The 24,311-nt window shown below is 45.7% G+C and overlaps 9 non-coding genes across 9 annotated transcripts; 1 reads left to right on the plus strand and 8 right to left on the minus strand.

Annotated features, from left to right (window-relative positions):
- trnae-uuc (transfer RNA glutamic acid (anticodon UUC)) lies at window positions 1–72 on the minus strand. The gene has a single exon. It is a non-coding gene; the product is annotated as a tRNA-Glu (tRNA).
- Window positions 73–697: 625 nt separating this feature from the next.
- Window positions 698–769, minus strand: trnae-uuc (transfer RNA glutamic acid (anticodon UUC)). Its single transcript has one exon. It is a non-coding gene; the product is annotated as a tRNA-Glu (tRNA).
- A 625-nt stretch (window positions 770–1,394) lies between these two features.
- trnae-uuc (transfer RNA glutamic acid (anticodon UUC)) lies at window positions 1,395–1,466 on the minus strand. The gene has a single exon. It is a non-coding gene; the product is annotated as a tRNA-Glu (tRNA).
- Window positions 1,467–2,091: 625 nt separating this feature from the next.
- trnae-uuc (transfer RNA glutamic acid (anticodon UUC)) lies at window positions 2,092–2,163 on the minus strand. The gene has a single exon. It is a non-coding gene; the product is annotated as a tRNA-Glu (tRNA).
- Window positions 2,164–2,788: 625 nt separating this feature from the next.
- trnae-uuc (transfer RNA glutamic acid (anticodon UUC)) lies at window positions 2,789–2,860 on the minus strand. Its single transcript has one exon. It is a non-coding gene; the product is annotated as a tRNA-Glu (tRNA).
- A 624-nt stretch (window positions 2,861–3,484) lies between these two features.
- trnae-uuc (transfer RNA glutamic acid (anticodon UUC)) lies at window positions 3,485–3,556 on the minus strand. Its single transcript has one exon. It is a non-coding gene; the product is annotated as a tRNA-Glu (tRNA).
- Window positions 3,557–4,181: 625 nt separating this feature from the next.
- Window positions 4,182–4,253, minus strand: trnae-uuc (transfer RNA glutamic acid (anticodon UUC)). Its single transcript has one exon. It is a non-coding gene; the product is annotated as a tRNA-Glu (tRNA).
- Window positions 4,254–4,878: 625 nt separating this feature from the next.
- trnae-uuc (transfer RNA glutamic acid (anticodon UUC)) lies at window positions 4,879–4,950 on the minus strand. The gene has a single exon. It is a non-coding gene; the product is annotated as a tRNA-Glu (tRNA).
- A 13,556-nt stretch (window positions 4,951–18,506) lies between these two features.
- Window positions 18,507–18,580, plus strand: trnan-guu (transfer RNA asparagine (anticodon GUU)). Its single transcript has one exon. It is a non-coding gene; the product is annotated as a tRNA-Asn (tRNA).
- Window positions 18,581–24,311: the final 5,731 nt, after the last annotated feature.

A 24,311-nucleotide genomic window follows, 5' to 3' on the forward strand; every position in this document is an offset into this window, starting at 1 on the left:
TTCCCTGACCGGGAATCGAACCCGGGCCGCGGCGGTGAAAGCGCCAAATCCTAACCACTAGACCACCAGGGAGACATCGACGCCGCTTGGTAGCTCTGCTGAAAATTTCCTCGCTGCCCGTGAATCGAACCTGGGCTGCGGCAGAAAGAAGACTTTCACCGGTACATCCATCAATGTAATTTTCTTGTATCCCTTGCTCCAGATGTGATGTCTATAACATTGGGGAGACTGGAGAGTCATGTCACATCTCCGGGACTCACCAGCGCGCCTTTATTGGAAAAAAGCGCGGAGCGGACCCGGAAGCGGGTGTAGCGCAAGCTAACCTGGGTAGGTTTTTTTTTCCCAATAAAGGCGAGCAGGAGAGTCCCAGAGATGTGACTTGACTCTCCAGTCTCCCCAATGTTACAGAGATCGCATCGGGAGCAATGGATACATAAAAAAAATTAAATTTAAATTGTTAAACAAAGGTAACCGCGTCTACAAACAGACACTGCCAAACAGCCCTGATCTGCTCCGCCGAGAGAGTGAAGATTGTTCACTCGTTTGCAGCTGCAGAAGCAATCATCCCAACGCACGCAAGCAAATCTGCATCAGGATGCTATTTCACACTGCAGCACACAGGAACGACGAAGATCAATAAACAACTGTGCAGTGCGTTTAAGACGAATAGAGGGCCCTCTGACCCGCTGAAAACTGCTTCCCTGACCGGGAATCGAACCCGGGCCGCGGCGGTGAAAGCGCCAAATCCTAACCACTAGACCACCAGGGAGACATCGACGCCGCTTGGTAGCTCTGCTGAAAATTTCCTCGCTGCCCGTGAATCGAACCTGGGCTGCGGCAGAAAGAAGACTTTCACCGGTACATCCATCAATGTAATTTTCTTGTATCCCTTGCTCCAGATGTGATGTCTATAACATTGGGGAGACTGGAGAGTCATGTCACATCTCCGGGACTCACCTGCGCGCCTTTATTGGAAAAAAGCGCGGAGCGGACCCGGAAGCTGGTGTAGCGCAAGCTAACCTGGGTAGGTTTTTTTTCCCCAATAAAGGCGAGCAGGAGAGTCCCAGAGATGTGACTTGACTCTCCAGTCTCCCCAATGTTACAGAGATCGCATCGGGAGCAATGGATACATAAAAAAAATTAAATTTAAATTGTTAAACAAAGGTAACCGCGTCTACAAACAGACACTGCCAAACAGCCCTGATCTGCTCCGCCGAGAGAGTGAAGATTGTTCACTCGTTTGCAGCTGCAGAAGCAATCATCCCAACGCACGCAAGCAAATCTGCATCAGGATGCTATTTCACACTGCAGCACACAGGAACGACGAAGATCAATAAACAACTGTGCAGTGCGTTTAAGACGAATAGAGGGCCCTCTGACCCGCTGAAAACTGCTTCCCTGACCGGGAATCGAACCCGGGCCGCGGCGGTGAAAGCGCCAAATCCTAACCACTAGACCACCAGGGAGACATCGACGCCGCTTGGTAGCTCTGCTGAAAATTTCCTCGCTGCCCGTGAATCGAACCTGGGCTGCGGCAGAAAGAAGACTTTCACCGGTACATCCATCAATGTAATTTTCTTGTATCCCTTGCTCCAGATGTGATGTCTATAACATTGGAGAGACTGGAGAGTCATGTCACATCTCCGGGACTCACCTGCGCGCCTTTATTGGAAAAAAGCGCGGAGCGGACCCGGAAGCTGGTGTAGCGCAAGCTAACCTGGGTAGGTTTTTTTTTCCCAATAAAGGCGAGCAGGAGAGTCCCAGAGATGTGACTTGACTCTCCAGTCTCCCCAATGTTACAGAGATCGCATCGGGAGCAATGGATACATAAAAAAAATTAAATTTAAATTGTTAAACAAAGGTAACCGCGTCTACAAACAGACACTGCCAAACAGCCCTGATCTGCTCCGCCGAGAGAGTGAAGATTGTTCACTCGTTTGCAGCTGCAGAAGCAATCATCCCAACGCACGCAAGCAAATCTGCATCAGGATGCTATTTCACACTGCAGCACACAGGAACGACGAAGATCAATAAACAACTGTGCAGTGCGTTTAAGACGAATAGAGGGCCCTCTGACCCGCTGAAAACTGCTTCCCTGACCGGGAATCGAACCCGGGCCGCGGCGGTGAAAGCGCCAAATCCTAACCACTAGACCACCAGGGAGACATCGACGCCGCTTGGTAGCTCTGCTGAAAATTTCCTCGCTGCCCGTGAATCGAACCTGGGCTGCGGCAGAAAGAAGACTTTCACCGGTACATCCATCAATGTAATTTTCTTGTATCCCTTGCTCCAGATGTGATGTCTATAACATTGGGGAGACTGGAGAGTCATGTCACATCTCCGGGACTCACCTGCGCGCCTTTATTGGAAAAAAGCGCGGAGCGGACCCGGAAGCTGGTGTAGCGCAAGCTAACCTGGGTAGGTTTTTTTTTCCCAATAAAGGCGAGCAGGAGAGTCCCAGAGATGTGACTTGACTCTCCAGTCTCCCCAATGTTACAGAGATCGCATCGGGAGCAATGGATACATAAAAAAAATTAAATTTAAATTGTTAAACAAAGGTAACCGCGTCTACAAACAGACACTGCCAAACAGCCCTGATCTGCTCCGCCGAGAGAGTGAAGATTGTTCACTCGTTTGCAGCTGCAGAAGCAATCATCCCAACGCACGCAAGCAAATCTGCATCAGGATGCTATTTCACACTGCAGCACACAGGAACGACGAAGATCAATAAACAACTGTGCAGTGCGTTTAAGACGAATAGAGGGCCCTCTGACCCGCTGAAAACTGCTTCCCTGACCGGGAATCGAACCCGGGCCGCGGCGGTGAAAGCGCCAAATCCTAACCACTAGACCACCAGGGAGACATCGACGCCGCTTGGTAGCTCTGCTGAAAATTTCCTCGCTGCCCGTGAATCGAACCTGGGCTGCGGCAGAAAGAAGACTTTCACCGGTACATCCATCAATGTAATTTTCTTGTATCCCTTGCTCCAGATGTGATGTCTATAACATTGGGGAGACTGGAGAGTCATGTCACATCTCCGGGACTCACCTGCGCGCCTTTATTGGAAAAAAGCGCGGAGCGGACCCGGAAGCTGGTGTAGCGCAAGCTAACCTGGGTAGGTTTTTTTTCCCAATAAAGGCGAGCAGGAGAGTCCCAGAGATGTGACTTGACTCTCCAGTCTCCCCAATGTTACAGAGATCGCATCGGGAGCAATGGATACATAAAAAAAATTAAATTTAAATTGTTAAACAAAGGTAACCGCGTCTACAAACAGACACTGCCAAACAGCCCTGATCTGCTCCGCCGAGAGAGTGAAGATTGTTCACTCGTTTGCAGCTGCAGAAGCAATCATCCCAACGCACGCAAGCAAATCTGCATCAGGATGCTATTTCACACTGCAGCACACAGGAACGACGAAGATCAATAAACAACTGTGCAGTGCGTTTAAGACGAATAGAGGGCCCTCTGACCCGCTGAAAACTGCTTCCCTGACCGGGAATCGAACCCGGGCCGCGGCGGTGAAAGCGCCAAATCCTAACCACTAGACCACCAGGGAGACATCGACGCCGCTTGGTAGCTCTGCTGAAAATTTCCTCGCTGCCCGTGAATCGAACCTGGGCTGCGGCAGAAAGAAGACTTTCACCGGTACATCCATCAATGTAATTTTCTTGTATCCCTTGCTCCAGATGTGATGTCTATAACATTGGGGAGACTGGAGAGTCATGTCACATCTCCGGGACTCACCTGCGCGCCTTTATTGGAAAAAAGCGCGGAGCGGACCCGGAAGCTGGTGTAGCGCAAGCTAACCTGGGTAGGTTTTTTTTTCCCAATAAAGGCGAGCAGGAGAGTCCCAGAGATGTGACTTGACTCTCCAGTCTCCCCAATGTTACAGAGATCGCATCGGGAGCAATGGATACATAAAAAAAATTAAATTTAAATTGTTAAACAAAGGTAACCGCGTCTACAAACAGACACTGCCAAACAGCCCTGATCTGCTCCGCCGAGAGAGTGAAGATTGTTCACTCGTTTGCAGCTGCAGAAGCAATCATCCCAACGCACGCAAGCAAATCTGCATCAGGATGCTATTTCACACTGCAGCACACAGGAACGACGAAGATCAATAAACAACTGTGCAGTGCGTTTAAGACGAATAGAGGGCCCTCTGACCCGCTGAAAACTGCTTCCCTGACCGGGAATCGAACCCGGGCCGCGGCGGTGAAAGCGCCAAATCCTAACCACTAGACCACCAGGGAGACATCGACGCCGCTTGGTAGCTCTGCTGAAAATTTCCTCGCTGCCCGTGAATCGAACCTGGGCTGCGGCAGAAAGAAGACTTTCACCGGTACATCCATCAATGTAATTTTCTTGTATCCCTTGCTCCAGATGTGATGTCTATAACATTGGGGAGACTGGAGAGTCATGTCACATCTCCGGGACTCACCTGCGCGCCTTTATTGGAAAAAAGCGCGGAGCGGACCCGGAAGCTGGTGTAGCGCAAGCTAACCTGGGTAGGTTTTTTTTTCCCAATAAAGGCGAGCAGGAGAGTCCCAGAGATGTGACTTGACTCTCCAGTCTCCCCAATGTTACAGAGATCGCATCGGGAGCAATGGATACATAAAAAAAATTAAATTTAAATTGTTAAACAAAGGTAACCGCGTCTACAAACAGACACTGCCAAACAGCCCTGATCTGCTCCGCCGAGAGAGTGAAGATTGTTCACTCGTTTGCAGCTGCAGAAGCAATCATCCCAACGCACGCAAGCAAATCTGCATCAGGATGCTATTTCACACTGCAGCACACAGGAACGACGAAGATCAATAAACAACTGTGCAGTGCGTTTAAGACGAATAGAGGGCCCTCTGACCCGCTGAAAACTGCTTCCCTGACCGGGAATCGAACCCGGGCCGCGGCGGTGAAAGCGCCAAATCCTAACCACTAGACCACCAGGGAGACATCGACGCCGCTTGGTAGCTCTGCTGAAAATTTCCTCGCTGCCCGTGAATCGAACCTGGGCTGCGGCAGAAAGAAGACTTTCACCGGTACATCCATCAATGTAATTTTCTTGTATCCCTTGCTCCAGATGTGATGTCTATAACATTGGGGAGACTGGAGAGTCATGTCACATCTCCGGGACTCACCTGCGCGCCTTTATTGGAAAAAAGCGCGGAGCGGACCCGGAAGCTGGTGTAGCGCAAGCTAACCTGGGTAGGTTTTTTTTTCCCAATAAAGGCGAGCAGGAGAGTCACCCGAGGCACTACACGGGTAGTGCCTCCCTCCCGCCCTCCTCCTCTAACCTAATAATAAGACCCATTGTGGTAAGCAGGTAAGTGCTGCATTTTGCTTGTTCTGTTCTTCAGACCTTGTTTTTTATTTGAAGGTTACTTTTGGAGGGATTGCAGTGAAGACATTGTAATGTTCCTCTTGCGACAGGTTTGAGGTGAGGAATGCCATGGTCGTCCCTGCTGATTACACTTGCAGGAAGTGTACCCATCTCCAGCTCCTCCAAGACCGTGTTCAGGAACTGGAGCTGGAGTTGGATGAACTTAGAATCATTTGGGAGGCAGAGGGGGTCATAGATCGGTGCTTCAGGAAAGTTGCAACTCCAAAGATTGCAGGCAGACGGGTGACACTGAGGAGGATTTGGAGAAAGCAGCAATGCAGAGAACCCCTGCGGTCGTTCCCCTCAAGAACAAGTAACCCCTTTGAATACTTGTTGGGGGGAGGACTTACCAGGGGTAAGCAGTGGGGTTCAGGCCTCTGGCACGGAGCCTGTTCCTGTTGCTCAGAAGGGAAGGGTGGAGAAGAGCAGAGCAATAGTTATTGGGTACTCGATAGTTTGGGGCACAGATAGCCGGTGTTGTGGGGGTGAGAGAGTCTCACGATTGGTATGTTGCCTCCCAGGTGCAAGGGTAAGCGACGTCTCTGATCGTGTTTTCCGGGTCCTTCAGGGGGTGGGGGAGCAGTCCGAAGTGGTCCACATTGGCACCAACGACATAGGTAGGAAGAAGGATGAGGATGTTAGGCAGGCTTTCAGGGAGCCAGGTTGGAAGTGCAGAGTTAGAACAGTCAGAGTTGTTGTCTCTGGTTTGTTACCCGTGCCACTTGATAGCGAGTCAAGGAATAGTGAGAGAGAACAGTTAAAAGCGTGGCAACAGGGATGGTGCAGGAGGGGGGGATTCCGGTATCTGGATAACTTGGATTCTTCCTGGGGAAGGTGGGACCTCTATAAACAGGAGGGTCTACACCTGAACCTGAGGGGCACCAGTATCTTTTGGGGGGACGTTTGCTAGTGCTGTTTTAGGTGGGGTTTAAACTAACTCTGCCGGGACATGGGAACCGAGACTGTAGCTTTAGGGTGCAGGACCTTGAGTGGAGGGAGGTTAGGAACATGGCATCAATTTCACAGGAGGTTGCCTCTAAACAGGAATGTGACATGAAGTGTATATACTTCAATTTGAGAAGTATACGAAATAAGGTAGGTGAACTTGCAGCGTGAGTTGGTACCTGGGAGTTCGATGTTGTGGCTATTACGGAGACATGGGTAGAATAGGGACAGAATTGGTTGTTGCAGGTTCCAGTGTTTAAATGTTTTAGTAGGGTCAGAGGTGAGGGGAAAAGAGGGGGAGGTGTGGCATTGCTTGTCAAGGATCGTATTCCAGCGGTGGAAAGGACGATGGATGAAGACTCGCCATCTGAGGTAGTTTGGGCTGTGGTTAGAAATAGGAAAGGTGAGGTCACCCTGTTAGGAGTTTTCTACAGGCCTAATAGTCCTAGAGATGTAGAAGAAAGGATTGCGAGGGTGATTCAGGAGAAGAGTGAACGTAATAGGGTGGTTGTTATGGGAGTCTTTGACTTTCCAGATGTTTACTGGGAAAGCTATAGCTCGAGTACATTAAATGGGGCGGTGTTTGTCCAATGTGTGCGGGAGGGTTTCCTGACACAATATGTTGACATGCCAACAAGAGGTGAGGCCGTACTGGATTTGGTTCTGGGTAATGAACCAGGCCAGGTGTTAGAATTGGAGGTAGGTGAGCACTTTGGGGACAGTGACCACAATTCGGTGACTTTTACTCTGGTGATGAAGAAGGATAAATGTGCACTGCAGGGCAACAGTTAAAGCTGGGGGCAAGGAAATTATGATGCGATGAGGCATGACTTAGGATGCGTGGCTTGGAAAAGTAGTCTTTAAGGGAAGGGCAAAATCGATATGTGGAGCTTGTTCAAGGAGCAACTATTGAATGTTCTTGATAAGTATGTACCAGTCAGGCAGGGAGGAAAGGGTCGTGTGAGGGAGCCGTGGTTTAATAATGAATTGGAATCCCTTGTTAAAGTGAAAAGGGTGGCCTATGTAAAGATGAGGCATGAAATTCAATTGGGGCGATTGAGAGTTATGTTAGCCAGGGAGGATCTAAAGAGAGAGCTACGAGCAGAAAGGAGGGGACATGAAAAGTCCTTGGTTGGTAGGTTTAGGGAAAACCCAAAGGCTTTCTATAGGTATGTCAGGAATAAAAGAATGACTCGGGTAGGAATAGGTCCAGTCAAGGATAGTAGTGGGAAGTTGCGCATGGAGGCAGAAGAGATTGGGGAAACACTGAATGAATATTTTTCATCAGTATTCACTCAGGAACAGGACATTCTTGCCGATGTGAATATTGAGTCACAATCAATTAAAATTCATGGCTTTGAGGTATGTAGGGAAGAGGTATTGGAAATTCTGGAAAGGGTGAAAATAGATAAGTCCCCTGGGCCTGATGGCATTAATCCTAGGATTCTCTGGGAAGCAAGGGAGGAGATTGCAGAGCCATTGGCCTTGATTTTTTATGACCTCATTGTCTACAGGAATAGTGCCAGAAGACTGGAGGATAGCAAAGGTGGTTCCCTTGTTCAAGAAGGGGAGTAGAGATAACCCTAGTAACTATAGGCCGGTGAGTCTCACTTTTGTTGTGGGCAAAGTCTTAGAGAAAATTGTAAGGGATAGGATTTATGAACATCTGGATAGGAATAATGTGATCAAGGATACTCAGCATGGTTTTGTGAACTACGAAGAGCAGAAGATAAAGATGTATATCGTGTATTTAAGGAGAACAGGTACCTAATAAACCTAGTCCGCCGATTTCTCAATGATGCTTCCAAGTTGACTTCAAAATTCGGTTTGTCCTTCCATTTTTTTCCTATTTTATTTTGTGAGTTTTAAAAACTATCGCAATCCTCTAACTTGAGTATGGGAGTTAGGAAGTTTCGTTGTGGCTGGACAGGACACTGGAATATTGTGGAATACATTTGGAATATTGTGTGCAATTCTGGTCTCCCTCCTATCAGAAGGATATTGGGAAATTTGAAAGGGTTCTGAAGCACCAATGGGTCCACAGAGAGGAGAGGCCCTTCTGCTGCCCTGAGTGCAGCACCCCGGACGTCTGTTCTCAAGCCCTGAGTGCAAGATGGCTTTCAGCAGTTCTTCCCACCTGCTGAGACACCAGTGGGTCCACACCGAGGAGAGGCGGTTCTTCTGCCCCGAGTGCATGAAGGGCTTTGCTCTTCCTTCTGACCTGCTGGCCCACTGGTGGGTCCACATGGGGGAGAGGGTGTTCAGTTGCTCTAAGTGCAGGAAGGCCTTCATCAAACCTCAGACCTGCACGTCTTTGGACACGACCACCCAGAGAAAACACACGCAGACACTGGGAGAATATGCAAACTCCTCACAGACAGACACTCAAGGCTGGAATCAAACCTGGATCTGTGGCACAGTTAGGCTGCAGTGGTAACCACTGAGCCACTACCTATTGCAACCCGAAGTAGGCAAGCAGGAGGTCTGGAGAACACAGCAAGCCAGGCAGCATCAGGATGTGGAGTAGTCAGCATTTTGGATATTAACCCTTCTTCAGGACTGAAACGTTGACTTCTCTATGAGAAAAGATTTACGGAACGTTGCTGGGGGTTGGAGGGTTTGAGCTACAGGGAGAGTCTGAATAGGCTGGGGCTGTTTTCACTGGAGCATCGGAGGTAGAGGAGTGACCTAATAGACGTTTAAATTCATGAGAGGGATGGACAGGGTAAAAGACAAGGTATTTTCCCTGGGCTGGAGGAGTCCAGAAATAGAGGGTACAGGTTCAGGGTGACAGGCGAAATATATTAAAGGGACAACTTCTTCATGCAGAGGGTGGCACATACATGAAATGAGCTTCCAGAGTATATGGGTCAGGTGCTGTCAAATGGGACTAGGTTAATTTAGGATATCAGGTCAGCATGGAAAAGTTGGACCGAAGGGTCTGTTTCCATGTTGTATGTGTCTCTGACTACCGGTCCTGATGTAAGTTTAAAAGAGAGTCCAAGTAACTTTGAATAGTTCAATCTTGTTGAACTCACCTCCTCAAATGTTTCAAATGACTCCATCCGAGCGATACTGTTTAAACATGCTGAGTTGGACAAAATATCCTATCAAGTTCAACACTAACCCAGAGTTGAAGATGTCAGAAATCACACGATACCAAGGGGACCAAAACTGATCACAATACTCCAGGTGCAGCCTTATCAACGTTCTGTATAACTACACTATATCTTGCCAACATCTATACTCAATTCCCTAACTGATGAAGGTTAGTGTGCCTAAACCTTTCTTCACTGCCTTGTGCAGCGATGTTATCAGAGATAGAGGATCGAATTTAAACTGATCCACAATCCGGTGACTCGGAGCACCGAAGCAGAGTAGTGCAGCATGAGTGTGCTGGGCACATAACCCAGAGGTCGATGGGTCAAAACCATGTGATGCTATTGCTCAATGTCTCCATAAGCTGCTTTCCTTGGCAAAGGTGCACTGTTCTGTATCTTACCTTTGCATCTGCTTCCCAAAGCTTCTTCAGTGGAGGAGTGGCAGTGGCAGCTGGAGCCCAGGAGCTCAACAACCCACCGGAGCTGGAGGAAGCTCCGAGCTCCAAAAGGGGGGCCCAACTGGAGGCTGGATTGGCTCAAGGCTTGTATCTATTAACTTATTTAAATGGTACCTACTGTATGGGGCTTTGGTTCACATTAAAACCGGAGGATCATGTCAGAGTGTTTGTTTATATTTAGCAGTTGTAGTTGGTAAAATACACTCCCTGGAGGAGCACCTTCTTTGATGCTGCATTTCTTACCTTATGCACTTCCCCCATTTATTATCTCCCATCTTGATTGTATATTTTTTGGGTCAAATTTGATTTCATATTTATCAGACTTGGTATTCACTGTGTGCTATTAATTTGTTTGTTCAAATATTGTAAGTCAAAATTAATGCTGTAATTTCATTTCTGATGTCAGAGTTTGACATTGAATGTGCAGGTGTGAATACCAGTAAGTTGTGAAAATAAATCAATAACTTGTGATTTTACAGCAAAAAGAGTAGTTCACCGCTATCAATAGCATTGTCTCATTTGAAGGGGATGAGTTGAGCCTGACCGACAAACCGTATCAAACAGTCACCGAATTTTATTAATATTTTCGTTATCTTCATTAAAGATAAATACTCCGGCATGCTAAAATTTATCCAATTTGTTTATAAGATTTATTTATATGTCCATTGCTCTGACACATTGGGGAGACTGGATGCCAACTTGCAGAACATTTCAGGGAACAGCTCTAGGACTCCAAACCTAAACGACCCCATCGCCCTGTGGCTGAATACTTTAACTTCCCCTCCCACTCGGTCAAGGGCATGCAAGTCCTGTGCCGCATCCCCCTCCAAGCTCTAGCTACCTGACGCTTGTAGGAAGAATACTTCATCTTCTGCCTTGGGACCCACCAACTACAGTTTCCGTATTTCCCCTCACCCTCACTCTCACACCACGCGCCTTGTCCCAGATCCAACCTTCCAACTCGGCATTAGCCTCTTGAGCAGTCCTACATTTTCATCTTGCTTCCCACCTATTCGCTCCACCCTCCTGTCTTACCTCTCATGATAAATCAGCACCACCATCGACCTATTTCATTCACAGTTACCCCCCCCCCTCCATCCCCATCCTCTTCCCAATTATCTCTCAGCCCCGTTGGACCAACCTTCATTCCTGATGAAGAACTTATGCTCTAAGTCAAGACTGTGGTGAAGGAACATCCTTAATAAGAAAGAGTTACCAATTCAGATTTATTTCCCATTTGTTCCCCCGTTCTTCTAGAAATAAGAAATGTCTTTTTCTTCCACTAGAAAGTGGTCTTACACTTTGCGGTGTCTGAAGTGTTATACCACTCCATCTTTTTGCCTACCTATAAAGAATCCTTTCAATATGTTTTTCGGACAATGCTGGCGGTGACCAAAAGCAATCATTTCACTCCTCTTCAATGTCCCATTTCTCCTCCTAGGAACCACTTTGACATGTTGTCTGTGTGTATTTGGTTTTCAAAATGTAATTTGGCCATTGAAGTGAACAGGGTTAGTCTTTATCGATCGCTAGCTTTGTTTGCACTAACTGCAATTATCCATCAATTTGCTGTTTTTTTGTTCCATCAAAGCTGGAAAAAATTATCTGTATTTATTTTGCACTCAAGTGTGAAAAGTCATCCCAAGGGTGGTCATATTATTATAGCTGATTGAAGCTATAACAGGAGTAATTGTGTGGCAGTTTGAGACTAAAATATTGGCTGGAAAGAATGTAGATTGATGATGAAAGTCAGAAAGCAGAATCTCTGGCCACAATCTATCATTCTGGCTTGATTAATTGGTGGCTCTTCAATGGCACCTTCCAAGCCATCACCTCAACTACCAAGAGCAGGTAAGTGTGAACAACGCATTCCAACTGTGAAATATATCGCATTGCTTCTTTGTTATTGATCAAAAACCTGGAACTCGCTCCTGAACATTATTGCAGACCAAATCATAATGTGAAGCAATTTAAGAGGCAGCTCAGCGCCACATTTTCAAGGACAATTTGGGAAGGGTTGTTGGCAGACCCAATGATATTCACATCACATGAAATAATAAGCAAAGAGGCATGGATAGAGGAATGGCTAACCAATGATACAATTGGGATAAGGGGCACGTTCAGGAGAGCAACTTGTAACTAGTAGTGTGCCACAGGGATCAGTGCTGGGGCCAAACGTATTTACAATATGTATTATTTACAAGTATTTACTTGGATAAGTAAAGTGAATGCACTATTGCCAAGATTGCAGAAAAGATGGTTGATGGGAAGGCAGGTGGTGAGAAGACATGAAATATCTGCACAGGGATATAGACAGATTAAGTAAATGAGCAAACCTTTTGCAGATGGAATAGAATTTGGGGAAATGAGGTTGTGCACTTTGCCAGGAGGAACAGTGCTGAATGTTAAATGGAGAAAGCTGTTGAATAGAGGGATTTGGAAGCCCATACCCATGCATCTCTTCCTCCAAGTTCAGTGAAAAATAGGGAAGGCAAATGGGAGGTTTACCTTTAAATACAGTGTAAAGGTCGGGAGGTTATAGTGAACCTATGTCAGGCACCAGTCAGGCCACAACTGAACACTGGGTGGGTCCTTTACCCAAGGAAAGATATACTGGCTTTGGAGGCAGTCCAGAGAAGGTTGACTAGGATGAAAAGAATATCATATGAAGAGAAGTGAATAGGTTGGGCCTATACTTATTACAAGTGAGAAGATTTGGAGGTAACCTTATTTTCACATAAACGATTCTGGGGAGACTTGACAGGCTTGATGTGGAAAAGTTTACGTTTGTGGGTGAGTCTAGCACCAGAGGGAATAACCTGCAAATGAGAGATTGCATGTTGAAGACAGATAGGAATTTTTACTGAGGGCAGTAAATCTGTGGAACATGTTACTACAGGGGGTTGTTGAGCTTGGGTCGTTAAGTACATTCAAGGCTGTCAGTTTTTGTTTAACTAGTGAGGGAATCGAGGATTATGGCGAAATAGCAAGAAAGTGGAGTTGATGTTTACCAGAGTTAACGTGATCGGAATAAATGGCAGAATTGATTCAATGAGCTGAATTGAATAGTTAATAATAAAGGGGCCAGTACATCCTTCCTGAGATATGGGGCCCAAAATTGCGTTCAATACTCCAAATGCGGCTTGACCGGAGCCTTACAGAGCCTCAGAAGTACATCCCTGCCTTTATATTCAAGTCTGATCAAAATAAATGCCATCATTGCATTTGCCTCCCCAACTATTGATTCAACCTTCAAGTTTACCTTGAGAGAATCCTGGAATAGAACTCCATCGTCTCTTTGCACATCCGATTTCTGAATTTTCTCCCCATAATCCTTCTGTTCCAGAGTAGGAGCAGAGATTTTCTGACAAACCGATTTTATTCAGGGATACCAAGGTAGGTCTGGAATTTCCAATATCTCAGAAGGAATAGTTATTCCTGGACAATGCAGAGAGGACTATGGTGTGGTCCTGTAAACCTGAGTCAGCAATAACTCTTTCTGGATCAAGAAACAAAAGGGCCACTGAGAAACTGCAAAATCATAAGCCCTCAGAAAAAGAAATTAGGCAATTCAGCCCATTGAGTCTGCTCCACCATATAATCATTCTTAAGTATCAAGGGTTACGGGGAGAATGGGGATGAGAAAGTTTTCAGCCAGGATTGAATGGTGGAGCAGACTCAATGGGCTGAATGGCCTAATTTCTGCTAGCTAACTATCCCTGGGAAGAAGGATGTATAACAACAAGCTGTTTCCTGGGACAGATGAGATAAGTTTTTAATAAACTCGTGACAAAAGGACAAGTTAGTCTGTCTGTGGAAGGATGGCCTTGACACCAAGAGGTTAATTGCAGGACAGGCTGTTTCAAACAGACAGCTAAACCTCAAGGCTAAGAAGGTATGCTACACACTGGAGGTCTCTAGCAATGTGGGGAGGTGGTGTTAGAATCTAAAGAAACATCACACCACAGATTTAAAAGTGATGAATCTCCACCAGAATTTAAACCCAGAAAGATGCAGCAGCAGTACTTGGAAGAACAACACTGCAGTGAATCCCTGAACACTTCCAGAGACAGATATTGTCGGTGGAAAGTCAATTAAATTCTGCCATCAATTGGATGATCCCCAAGTTGGGAGTGAGGTTGAACTTGGTGACTTGTGGGGGGGGGGGGGGGGGGGTGTTATTTTTGGTTGCTACAGACAATAAAGTGCAAATCATTGTTTCAGCAGTTGATTCTCTGCGCAGTTTCTGAGTCAGGAGCCAAATTAAGGCAATTCACCCACAGCCACAGTGAGGCTAGGATTAATATTGACTCCATTGCATTCAGCACGACATCACAGCAGCATTCAAGATCTCAAACAGAAACACCCAGAGGAACATGTTGCCCTACATTAGGTAAAATTAGCCTGAAAAGTGGTGTAATCTGTTCTAGTGATAAAAATAAATCCCCAACACTTTAAAATCAATTATCAGCAATTTTTTTATCCAATCGTTACAGTTAAAAAATAAACACAACTATTAACAAACTGGTTATAGGCCAAGAGCAGACAGGTGGCATTAGTTTAGTTGGGGATCATGGACTGGTTGGTCTGAAGGGTATGTTTCTGGCCTACATGACTCCATAGCACTGAATGAATGGAGATCCATCCCAAAGATGATAAAAATTTCGAGCACCACTTTATGCAAATATGTGGACCCCCCTCCTGAGGGCAGGAGGGCACTGAGGTTCAGTAGTTCAGACAGTCAACCAGCAACTTCTCTCTGGGAGACTTGTCTCAAGAAAGGAAGCGGTTTCCTGTCACATCAGTTAGATTATCCAGTTTGGAGCAGGTCCGATATGTCCAACAAAATAGGTAGACAGGGCAGTGAAGAAGGCTTAAGCCTCACTGCCCTTCATCAGTCAGGGAATTGAGTATAGAAGTTGACAAGTTATGTTGCAGTTAATCAGGATATTGGTGAGGCCACACTTGGAGTATCGTGATTCGTTTTGATCACCTTGCGAAACAAAGATGTTATTAAACTTGAAAAGAGTGCAGAAGACATTTACAAGAAACCAGGACTCAAGGTCTGAGTAACAGGGAGAGGTTGGACAAGCTAAGACGTTTTTATTTCGAGCATAAGAGCCTCGGGGGGTTGGGGCGGGCTCATAGAGGTGAAGAGATCCTGAGAGGCATGGAGAGGGTGAATGCACTCAATCTTTTTTCCCAGGATTGGGGAATTTCGAATATCAACATGCATTGAGAATCCCCATGAATACACGCAGCCTGCGTGGGAGGGCTCAAGGGCTCTAATTGCAGAGAGAAATTTAATTCTTTCGCGAAATGTGGACTAGTGTTCTCGCTGTAGACGAGCCTTTCATTGGATTGTTGAATCTGGCGGGTAACAACGACCCCTGCCCCGTGGAAACTCTATGGAAGCAAATTGATTTCCTCAAACTGACTGGAGTGTCACCAGGATTGGGCAGAAGCCAATCGGTTGCCGAGTGCTGGAGAGGGGATTCCTTGCAGCACCAGGGACCTGGGTTTGAACCCACCCTCATGGTGACAGTGTGGATTTTGCCCTTTCTTACCCCTCCCCCACTCCCTGTCTACGTGGGTTTCCTCTGGGCGCTTGGTTTTCCTCCCATGTTCCAAACATGTACTGGCTAGAATGGATTGGGCGTTCGAAATTCAGGGATAAGCTGTGGGGGTGTATGTTCTTCCGAGGGCCAGTATGGACTTGGTGGGCCAAACGGCCTGTATCCACAGTGATTCCCCCAACGTGTCTCCAGCCTGGCTTCCAGCTCCATCTCTCTGTGCCGAAATTCCTCCAGTGTGTGTTTTCCCTAGTTTCCAGCACCCAGAACGTCCCACGTTCTGCAAATCGAAAGACAAGTCCCAACCTGCCCTCTCCCATGTGTGTTGTGTAACTGCTTAATCACTTTTAGTGGCCCAGCAAAGGCTAATAGCCAATTTGGCAAACCAGGAGGATGGCCTCAACCGCGACCTTGGGTTCATGTCACATGACAGGTAACCCCACTTCACTGTTATGCTCTCTCTCACACTTACACACTCACACGCTCGTGCAGAGCCTTTCCGGTAGACATGCTCTCTCTCAGACACACAATAATACGTCCCTACACTCACACCAATGCATACATCTTCGCACATGATTATACCCCATCACACACACACTTTACCCAGCATGCACACGCACTTACACACACTCTCTCTCTCTCATGCACGCACTCACGCATTTGGAGTGAATTTGCATTTGCAGGATTATATATTTGGAAGTAGAACCATTCTGACTCAAGATTGGGTTACAGACAGACTCTAACCTCACAGCTTTCATGCATTGTTTGACGTGAGGTGCTACCTCCTTTTATAAAACATAAAGTTTCCTGGAAAACGTGACTTAAAAGAAGTTCTGGAATGTACAGATTAATTAGCCGAAATCTGCAATCCATTTTAAAAGATGAATGATTTAACAGAAATCTAGGTTTCTTCAATTCATCACTTATGTTGCATGACACTATAATCTTTTTGCACTATATTCTGTGCCTTGTGATCCTACTCCACAGCTACCTGATGAAGGAGCAGCACTTCGAAACCCAGTGCCTCCAAATAAACCTGTTGGACTATACTCTGGTGTTTGTGAGATTTTAAAACTTTATTTCCAGTGAATACAGCCCACACCTCAAACTGTTGCCAGTAAACTTTGCAATGCCAATGAAACAATGAACCTGTAGTCCTGAAAAATATACAATTTCTAACAAGATTAGCTACTCATTCACTGATCCTTCTGAGACATGACATTAGTGCTGGAAGCTGAAAGAAATGAGCAACTTTAAAACAAAAACCTGTTGGACCTCGCAGACTCTGAACGTGGCGGTATGTTCAGGTAACCTTTACTACGACCTTATTTTGTTACAGCTTCAGATTTCACCAGCAAAAGAGGCATACAATAAGTGCTTTTAAAAGAAAACACCTCCAGCCCAAAGTGCACCCAGTCCCCCCACCCCACTTTCTTTGTTGGTCAGCTGAGTTGTCCGTTTGTTACTGGATCCCTGGTACAGCCAGGTAAAGCATGCAGCTGGGATGACTGAGTGGACCCTTTCCTGCAACGGCAGTTTCCTTCACTAAAAAGGGCCAGGAGTGAATCAGATGGTGTTTTTCTCCCCCACTGCGGCTCCTGGGAGTGGAAAGGAAACAATCACCAAAACCCAGTCTTAGCTTTGTGAATCTTCAGAAAATAAGCCAACGTTCATCCCTTCAGATTTTCCATCCTGAGCTTTGTCACTCTTTTGTAGGACATTACAAGTGGAGGTTTTGCAGAAGAGCACCACAATGCAATCTGATTAATCAGGACCTGGATGTTTTCGGTCTTTGAATGTAAGTGTTGTGCTCCAGAACATTGGTGTTCACAGTTTATAATACTTATCTTCCCAGTCCCCTGTATCACTTGTCGAAAATGTTTAATTTGCGTTTTGTAATCCTTTCACTGTCTGCTAATGAGGAAAGTGTTTGCGTGTTTTACCTAAGTTATGTTGATCATGCATACCTCGAGCCTCAAGCTAATTTCACGAGAAACCTTCTCCAGTTCAAAAGCAAACTGTTAGTGATGGCTCTGTTTCTTGTCACGTATCCAATTTCAGATCGATGTTGTTAATGTCCCTTTTATTCCTTCAGATCCAGGTTTCGCTCACAGGGCATGAACAGAACTGTCTCTAAATACATTTACCAATCTACACTCATCCTATTGATTGTCCAGAGACAATCCAGACAACGTCCTCTTGTTGTACAGGCCGGGAGGTTGACTCTGATGATCTCGGGGTATGAACTGATCTGAGACATGGAAAGAATTGTCGTTCGTGCACACCAGGAATTCAAACCCCTTCTCTCCTCCGAGCCAATGATCATTAATCTGCCCATTCCCACCGCGTCTTCTCCCATCATTACCAACAGCCCCAGGAAATCTCCAGTTAACCTTCTTTGCTCCAAAGCGAACATTCCCAACCTTGGGAATGTCTCCCCACAATGGAAATTCCTTATCCCTGGAAATGAAGCATGGCATACACTTGGGAAGAGATTTTGGCAAAATATTGTCAGTTAGGAAATGGAAAAATGTTCATGAAGCAAAACAGAAATCCCAGTCTCCAGCTTTTTGAACGTTTAGAAAGTCTTTGGGAAGCGGATTTAGATGAGAATGAAAGATGAACCGTCCGACTGAGCAGAGACAGTCCAGACACCGTCCCCTTGTTGAAGAGGCTGGGAGATTGACTCTGATGTTCTCGGGACATGAACTGATCTGAGACATTGAAAGAATTGTCGTTCGTGCACATCAGGACTTCAAACCCCTTCTCGCCTCCGAGCCAATGAGGGAACTTGCGAACAGACAAAACACTGAAAGGCTCGAAGGGCGACGGTCCCGGAGGAAAAAAACTAATTCCTCGTGACATGGATGTGTCTGCAGAAGGTGGGATCAGACTGTCCCCGGTGTCTCCACAATGAATGTCCCAGGCATTATTAAGGAAAAGTAAAAGTGATAGACGACAATTGTAATTCTAGGCGGGGCAGGCTGAATTATGTATTTACTAACAGCCACCCCTAAATCATGGTGCAGCGAAACGGCTTGCAGCGCCTGTCTCTGTGGCGCAATTGGTCAGCGCGTTCGGCTGTTAACCGAAAGGTTGGTGGTTCGAACCCACCCAGGGACGCTTTGCTCGCTGTTCTTCCTTGACTTTGAATCAGCGTGCTTTTAAATGGGGTCAGGAAAATGTTCCCCCAACGAAAACCTTCTCCACAAAGGGGTTTCTGATTAATTAATTAATGCCTGACGTCAGGGACTGCGAATGCGGCGAAGCCGAGACAAAAAGAGAAACTCGGCAGGTTTGACAGCACCTGTCAGAGAAAACGGAATTCTGAAATGCTGCGTCTGATTCTCTTTCCATAGATGTTGCCTGACCTTCTCCGTTCCTCCTGCAATTTTCCATATTTGTTTTTAACTAAAAGTTAAAAGTATTTAGGGATGAAACACCTAGACTCGCCGTGTGCAGATATTTAACCCTTTCGAATCACCGTGAAGTGAATGGATTCAAAAAACTCTGCGATGATTCACTCTTTCTCTGCTCCACAGGCAGACGGACCTGGGAAGTGAAGCTGTCAGTATGGTTCTGTATTCGTGGGCTGAGTGGTTAATGCGATGGACTTGAAACCCATTGCGGTTTCCCCACGCAGGTGTGACCCCTGACGACTACAAAATGAGAAATGTCGTCGAAAAGAAAGGGAGCTTGCTCCCCGGCTTCTTCTTTAAGATTCACGTCAGTGGAGTGGGAAAACTATTTCACTCACATTGGGACTATGAGCCAAAGATTTTCACACAGCTGAATACAACATTGTCTGAGTATATCTCTGGACATATTTGTAAAAGTCAGTGATTCTGTATCTCACTCTAACCGTATTGCGCTCCCATCTCTGTGTTAATGTCTGTTTTTCTGTGTTGATGTGACTATCTCTGCAAGCAATAGGACACAGATTACATCGGAGAGAAGTGTGAGTGTATCTGTCTGTGTATGAATGACAAATTCTGTCTGCAGTGGCACACATTGTCCCGGACGTGTGTGTCGGAAAGTTTCTTTATATCTGTCTGTGAATCTGATTTTGTGCCTGTGCGTGTTGGTGTATGCCCAGTTCTGCCTGCAATGGGACAAACTTTGATTCAGCACGTTTATAATGCATTCTTTCAAAGTCAGAGTTTCTCTCTCTCTCTGAGAAGTACAGTAACACAATGCCGCCTTCTGCTGGCCTACCCATGTGACATCACAAGCGCCACATTTCCCTGTTCCACTGCATCTGTTTCCTGGTCCTCTGCGGCGTTGGAGGGGGTTGGAGCTCCATCAGAATTTTATTGAGAACAGCAGGAACAGCATACAGCTGCCTGAGTCAGGTGTGAACTCAGAAGGTGGGATAACTGAATGAATCCTTTCCAGAAAAGCAGCAGGTAACAGCTTCTTACCAGTGTGTTTTCGTTGGGGTTTCAGAAGGTTTTTTTTTGAATGGACAAACCGTTTCCCACACACAGAGAGGGGAATGGCCTCTCCCCAGTGTGAACGTACTCATGTATCAGCATTTCATGTTTGTGTTTAAAGCTTTTCTCTCAATGTGAGCATTTGAAAGGTCTCTCAGTGTTAATCAGCAGAGAATGCCTTGTTACACTCAAAGCAGGGGAATGGCCTCTCCCCAGTGTGATCTCACTGGTGAGTCAGCAGGTAGGATGTGTCACTGAATCTTTCCCACACTTAAGGCAGATGAATGGCCTCTCCTTACTGAGTGCATTCTTGTTTCTCAAGGACGGGTGATTGATTGAATCCCTTCCCACAAACAGTAGATGAATGACTTATCTCCAGCGTGACTGCATCAATGAATTTTCAGCATGTAGAGACATTTGTTTCCCTCCCACAGTTTGCACATTTCCATGGTTTCTATGGTGTAGATCATGTCTCTCCATATTGGATGATCAGCTGACTCCTCACCCAGACACAGGACAGGTTTCGTAGACTTATAGAATCCCTACAGTCCACAAGTCCACACCAACCCTCTGGGGATAAAGACATCCAAACCTATTCTCCTACCCCATTACTGAACATTTACCCTTGACTAATGCACCTAACCTACACATCCCTGAACACTGTGGGCAATTTTATATGGCCAATTGACCTAACCTGCCCATCTTTGAATTGGGAGAGGAAACCGGAGTACCCAGATGGAGCTGACGCAGACCCCGGGAGAATGTGCAAACTCCACAGAGACAGTCGCCTGAGGCTGGGATTGAGCCACGGTGGTGATACAATCTCTCCCTGCTGTGAATCGCGGGATGCTATTCAATCTGTGGAAATGGTGCAAGACTTGTCCATTTGTCACTGGGTACACTGATGTTTGCAAACTTTTACCACAGATAAACATTGACAATCCAATGGTTTTCAAATCCTGATTAATTGACTCACTTTAAGATCCTGATAAGGTATTTGCTTGGAATTCTCGCTGATAAATGTGCCCCTGTGATTCTCTGTAAAACAAACTTAAATCAGGAAAAATTAGAGATTGAGAAATCGTACTGTTTAAGATACTAAAAGGAGTTAAGAATCATAAAAACCTTATAGTGTGGAAGCAGGCCGTTTGAATCCACACCCGTCCTCTGAAGAGCATCCCACATAGATCCGTCCCATATCCCTGCATTCCCCACGGTTTACCTATCCAGCCTGCACATCCCTGCACATTATGGGCAATTTAGCATGGCCAACCCACCTAATCCAGATATCATTGAATTTTGGGAGGAAACAGGAGCACCGAGAGGAAACTACACAGATATATGAAGAAATTACTTACTCCACGCAATCACCCGAATCTGGAATCAAACCCAGGTCCCCAGAGCTGAGAGGCAGCAGTGCTAACCATTGGGTCACCATGGAGTTCTTTGAATCCAGCAATTTGTGTGAAAGTCACTCAAATACTGACCGTGAAACATTACTGGATTGTTATGAAAAACTCAACTAGCTGAGAAATGTCCTTCAGGGGAAGGGCGTGTTCTGGCCCTCCACAAGACTCAGCCCTCAATGAGAGTAAAGATAGTGAGAACAATGGGATACTTACAGACAGTTTCCTCCATCTCCATCACAGGAATAACTGACAGATCCTCACTTCAAGAAGATCAAGACCAGAGTGGATGAAGAATCATCACCTATAAACTCCGCTACCAGACACACTCTGTCCTCCTGGAGATACATGGTTTTGTTTCTTTAGAGAGAGGGAGAGAAGAGAGAGAGAGAATTGCCGCTTACTGACCTACAAGAACCAGCCGCTCCGAAGCCTCTCCTTCTCAGTGCAGGAGAGAAAAACGTTCCTCTTGGTTTGAGATTGCTGTGGGGTAATTCTTCAACTCTAACCCCGTGTAAAAGAATTTCCCAGAGTTCAGTACTAACTCGAATACAAACACTTCGCAGCAGGTTGTTCCTAAATCCATCCAATCCCTCCCTCCAGCTCTGTCTCTCACTTTTCAACTCCACCAGCTCAGACACCCGCACTGCGCATGCTCCATAAACAACTTGGCGCTGCCTTTTGTTCACTCTGATTGGCCTGGAGTCCCGCAAATTCCAGAATGTCGTCCTGAGCTGCCCCACTTTCTATTGGGCAGGAAATGCGGTCAGTCACACAAGAGCTGAAGCATAAAAGAGATATGTGTTCATCTCTGAGTCGGCTTGTGTTTATTGTCCATCCCTCGTTGTCTGGAGGGCGGTGAGGAGTCAACCACAATGGAGTCACATGTAAGTCTAACCGGAGAAAGGTGAGCCCAATGGTATCTTACAATAACTGACAGTCCAGATTTTTAATAACGTAACAGAACACCTCTATTTGGCCTGGTGAGATTTGAACACCTCCCACAGAACATTAACCAGGGTGAGCTAGGACTAGACCAGTTACATTGAGACAAAACCACTGTCTCCTGAGACAAGAATTTCCAGCTTTGGTCAACAAGAGGACACAATGTTTCAGGGAAATCTATTCAGAATTTCCAACATGAACTGACAGGAATAACTGCTGTAAAACTCCCTCACAGGATTTTAGGGAGAAGATTTACATATGAAAAGAAGAATCATAACCCATAAGTCCGTGTGTGAGTAAGAATAATATTTATTGTTACGTCATGGAGATCAAACCCTGTTAATTAAACTAACCGCCCAGAAAAGCTCATCTTGCCTCTTAATCTGTTAAAATGTGAGTGACAGAATTCCTAAATTGCACTATTTAAAGAAAATATTTTTCTAACTAATAGTGAACACTAAACAAAACTTATTCACAAATCCAACACCCCTTTCTTAAACTACTTACTATCTGACCCCAACTCGACACAACTTAATATGCTATTCTAATAACGTATTTATTAATCGTTACTTTAACTTAATCTCAAGTCCACACAGTCTCCTCTTCATTGATGTTTTCACTTTTCTAACTGCTGATCTTCCTGGGTGCTCTTCTTTTTACTGTGTGTTTCACGTGAAAAGGTACCTTTGATGGAGAGTGTTTTCAATTTCTCTGAGAGCAAAGTATTAGATCGGCAGTTGCTTCCCACTAACTTTCAAAATGCCGGGTTTATATCCCCCATAGGACACATTAAATTCTTATTTGATTGATTTCCAGGGATCAAAACCATAGAATTCGAATCTCATTGTCTTCTGGTATCCTGGGCATAGATTAAATTAATTAAATTTGAATTGTTGTCAAAACATCAAACAGAACACAGGTATCCATTTAAAAACCAATTGCTACATTTGAAACAGCCCGACCTTTTGCTAGTAGCTGTGGCTGTACTTTAACTTGAGAAAAACACTCTCTATCGAAAACTGACAATACATGCTCTGGACTTCGTAACATTGCATTGATCATTTGCCCTGGATTAACACGAAGACTCCAACACCATGATGAAACCATGTAAACGTGGTGACTATGGGAAGAGATTGTAGTTCCCCTGTCTAGCTGGATATTGATTGATACAGTCACACTGGAAATAAGCTTTTGCCTGCTCTACATGTGGAAAGAGATTCACAGTGTATTCCAGCTTCCAGAAAAATGTGCTTATCACACTGAGGAGATACCGTTTAGCTGAACCTCCTGTGGAAAGTATTTCACACAGTCAGTCAACCTCACTGTGCACCAACGAGTTCACACTGGGGACAAGCTGTTTTTGTGCCCTGTATATGGGAAGGAATTTGCACGGACATCAAACTTGTTGTGACATCAGCGAGTTCACACTGGAGATAAATTATTTACTTGCTCAGAGTTTGCAAAGGGATTCGGATAGTCCCACAACCCGCTGATACATCAACACATTCATTCTGGTGAGAGTGTGTGAAAGAATTCACTTCTGCCGACACATCAATGAGTTCACTCTAGGGAGAGATCATTCACTTGCTCCGAGTGTAATACAAACTGCATTCAGTTTTCTCAGCTCTTCAGTGCAGTTACAACATTGGTATCTACCCAACAATCTGGAAATTTGCCAGATTGCCTGTGCACAAGTAGCAGTACACATCCAACTCAGGATTAATCGTCCTATCAGTATACTCCCGATTATCGATAATGCTATGTAACATATCGAATAACATCCTCTCAGCTGTGAGCTGCTGAGTGACCAGCTTGGGGACCACCAGGCTCACTCAGGTACTGACCACATTCAAGCCTTGGTTAAAACATGGACAAAAAAGCTTAATCCTTGAGGTGAGATGAGATTGGCAACCCTTGACCTCAAGGCTACATTCGACCCAGTGTGGCATCAAGGTGCTTTGATGAGATTCCAGGATGCAATTTACTACTGCGTACGTTATTCTCCATATAAATCACAACGATCCTCTTGATTAGTTTCCAGTCTGTAATTCATTCCCGAGTATGTTATTC

The sequence above is a fragment of the Hemiscyllium ocellatum genome (genome assembly GCF_020745735.1).
Source record: "Hemiscyllium ocellatum isolate sHemOce1 chromosome 27 unlocalized genomic scaffold, sHemOce1.pat.X.cur. SUPER_27_unloc_26, whole genome shotgun sequence".
Taxonomy (NCBI): Eukaryota; Metazoa; Chordata; class Chondrichthyes; order Orectolobiformes; family Hemiscylliidae; genus Hemiscyllium; species Hemiscyllium ocellatum.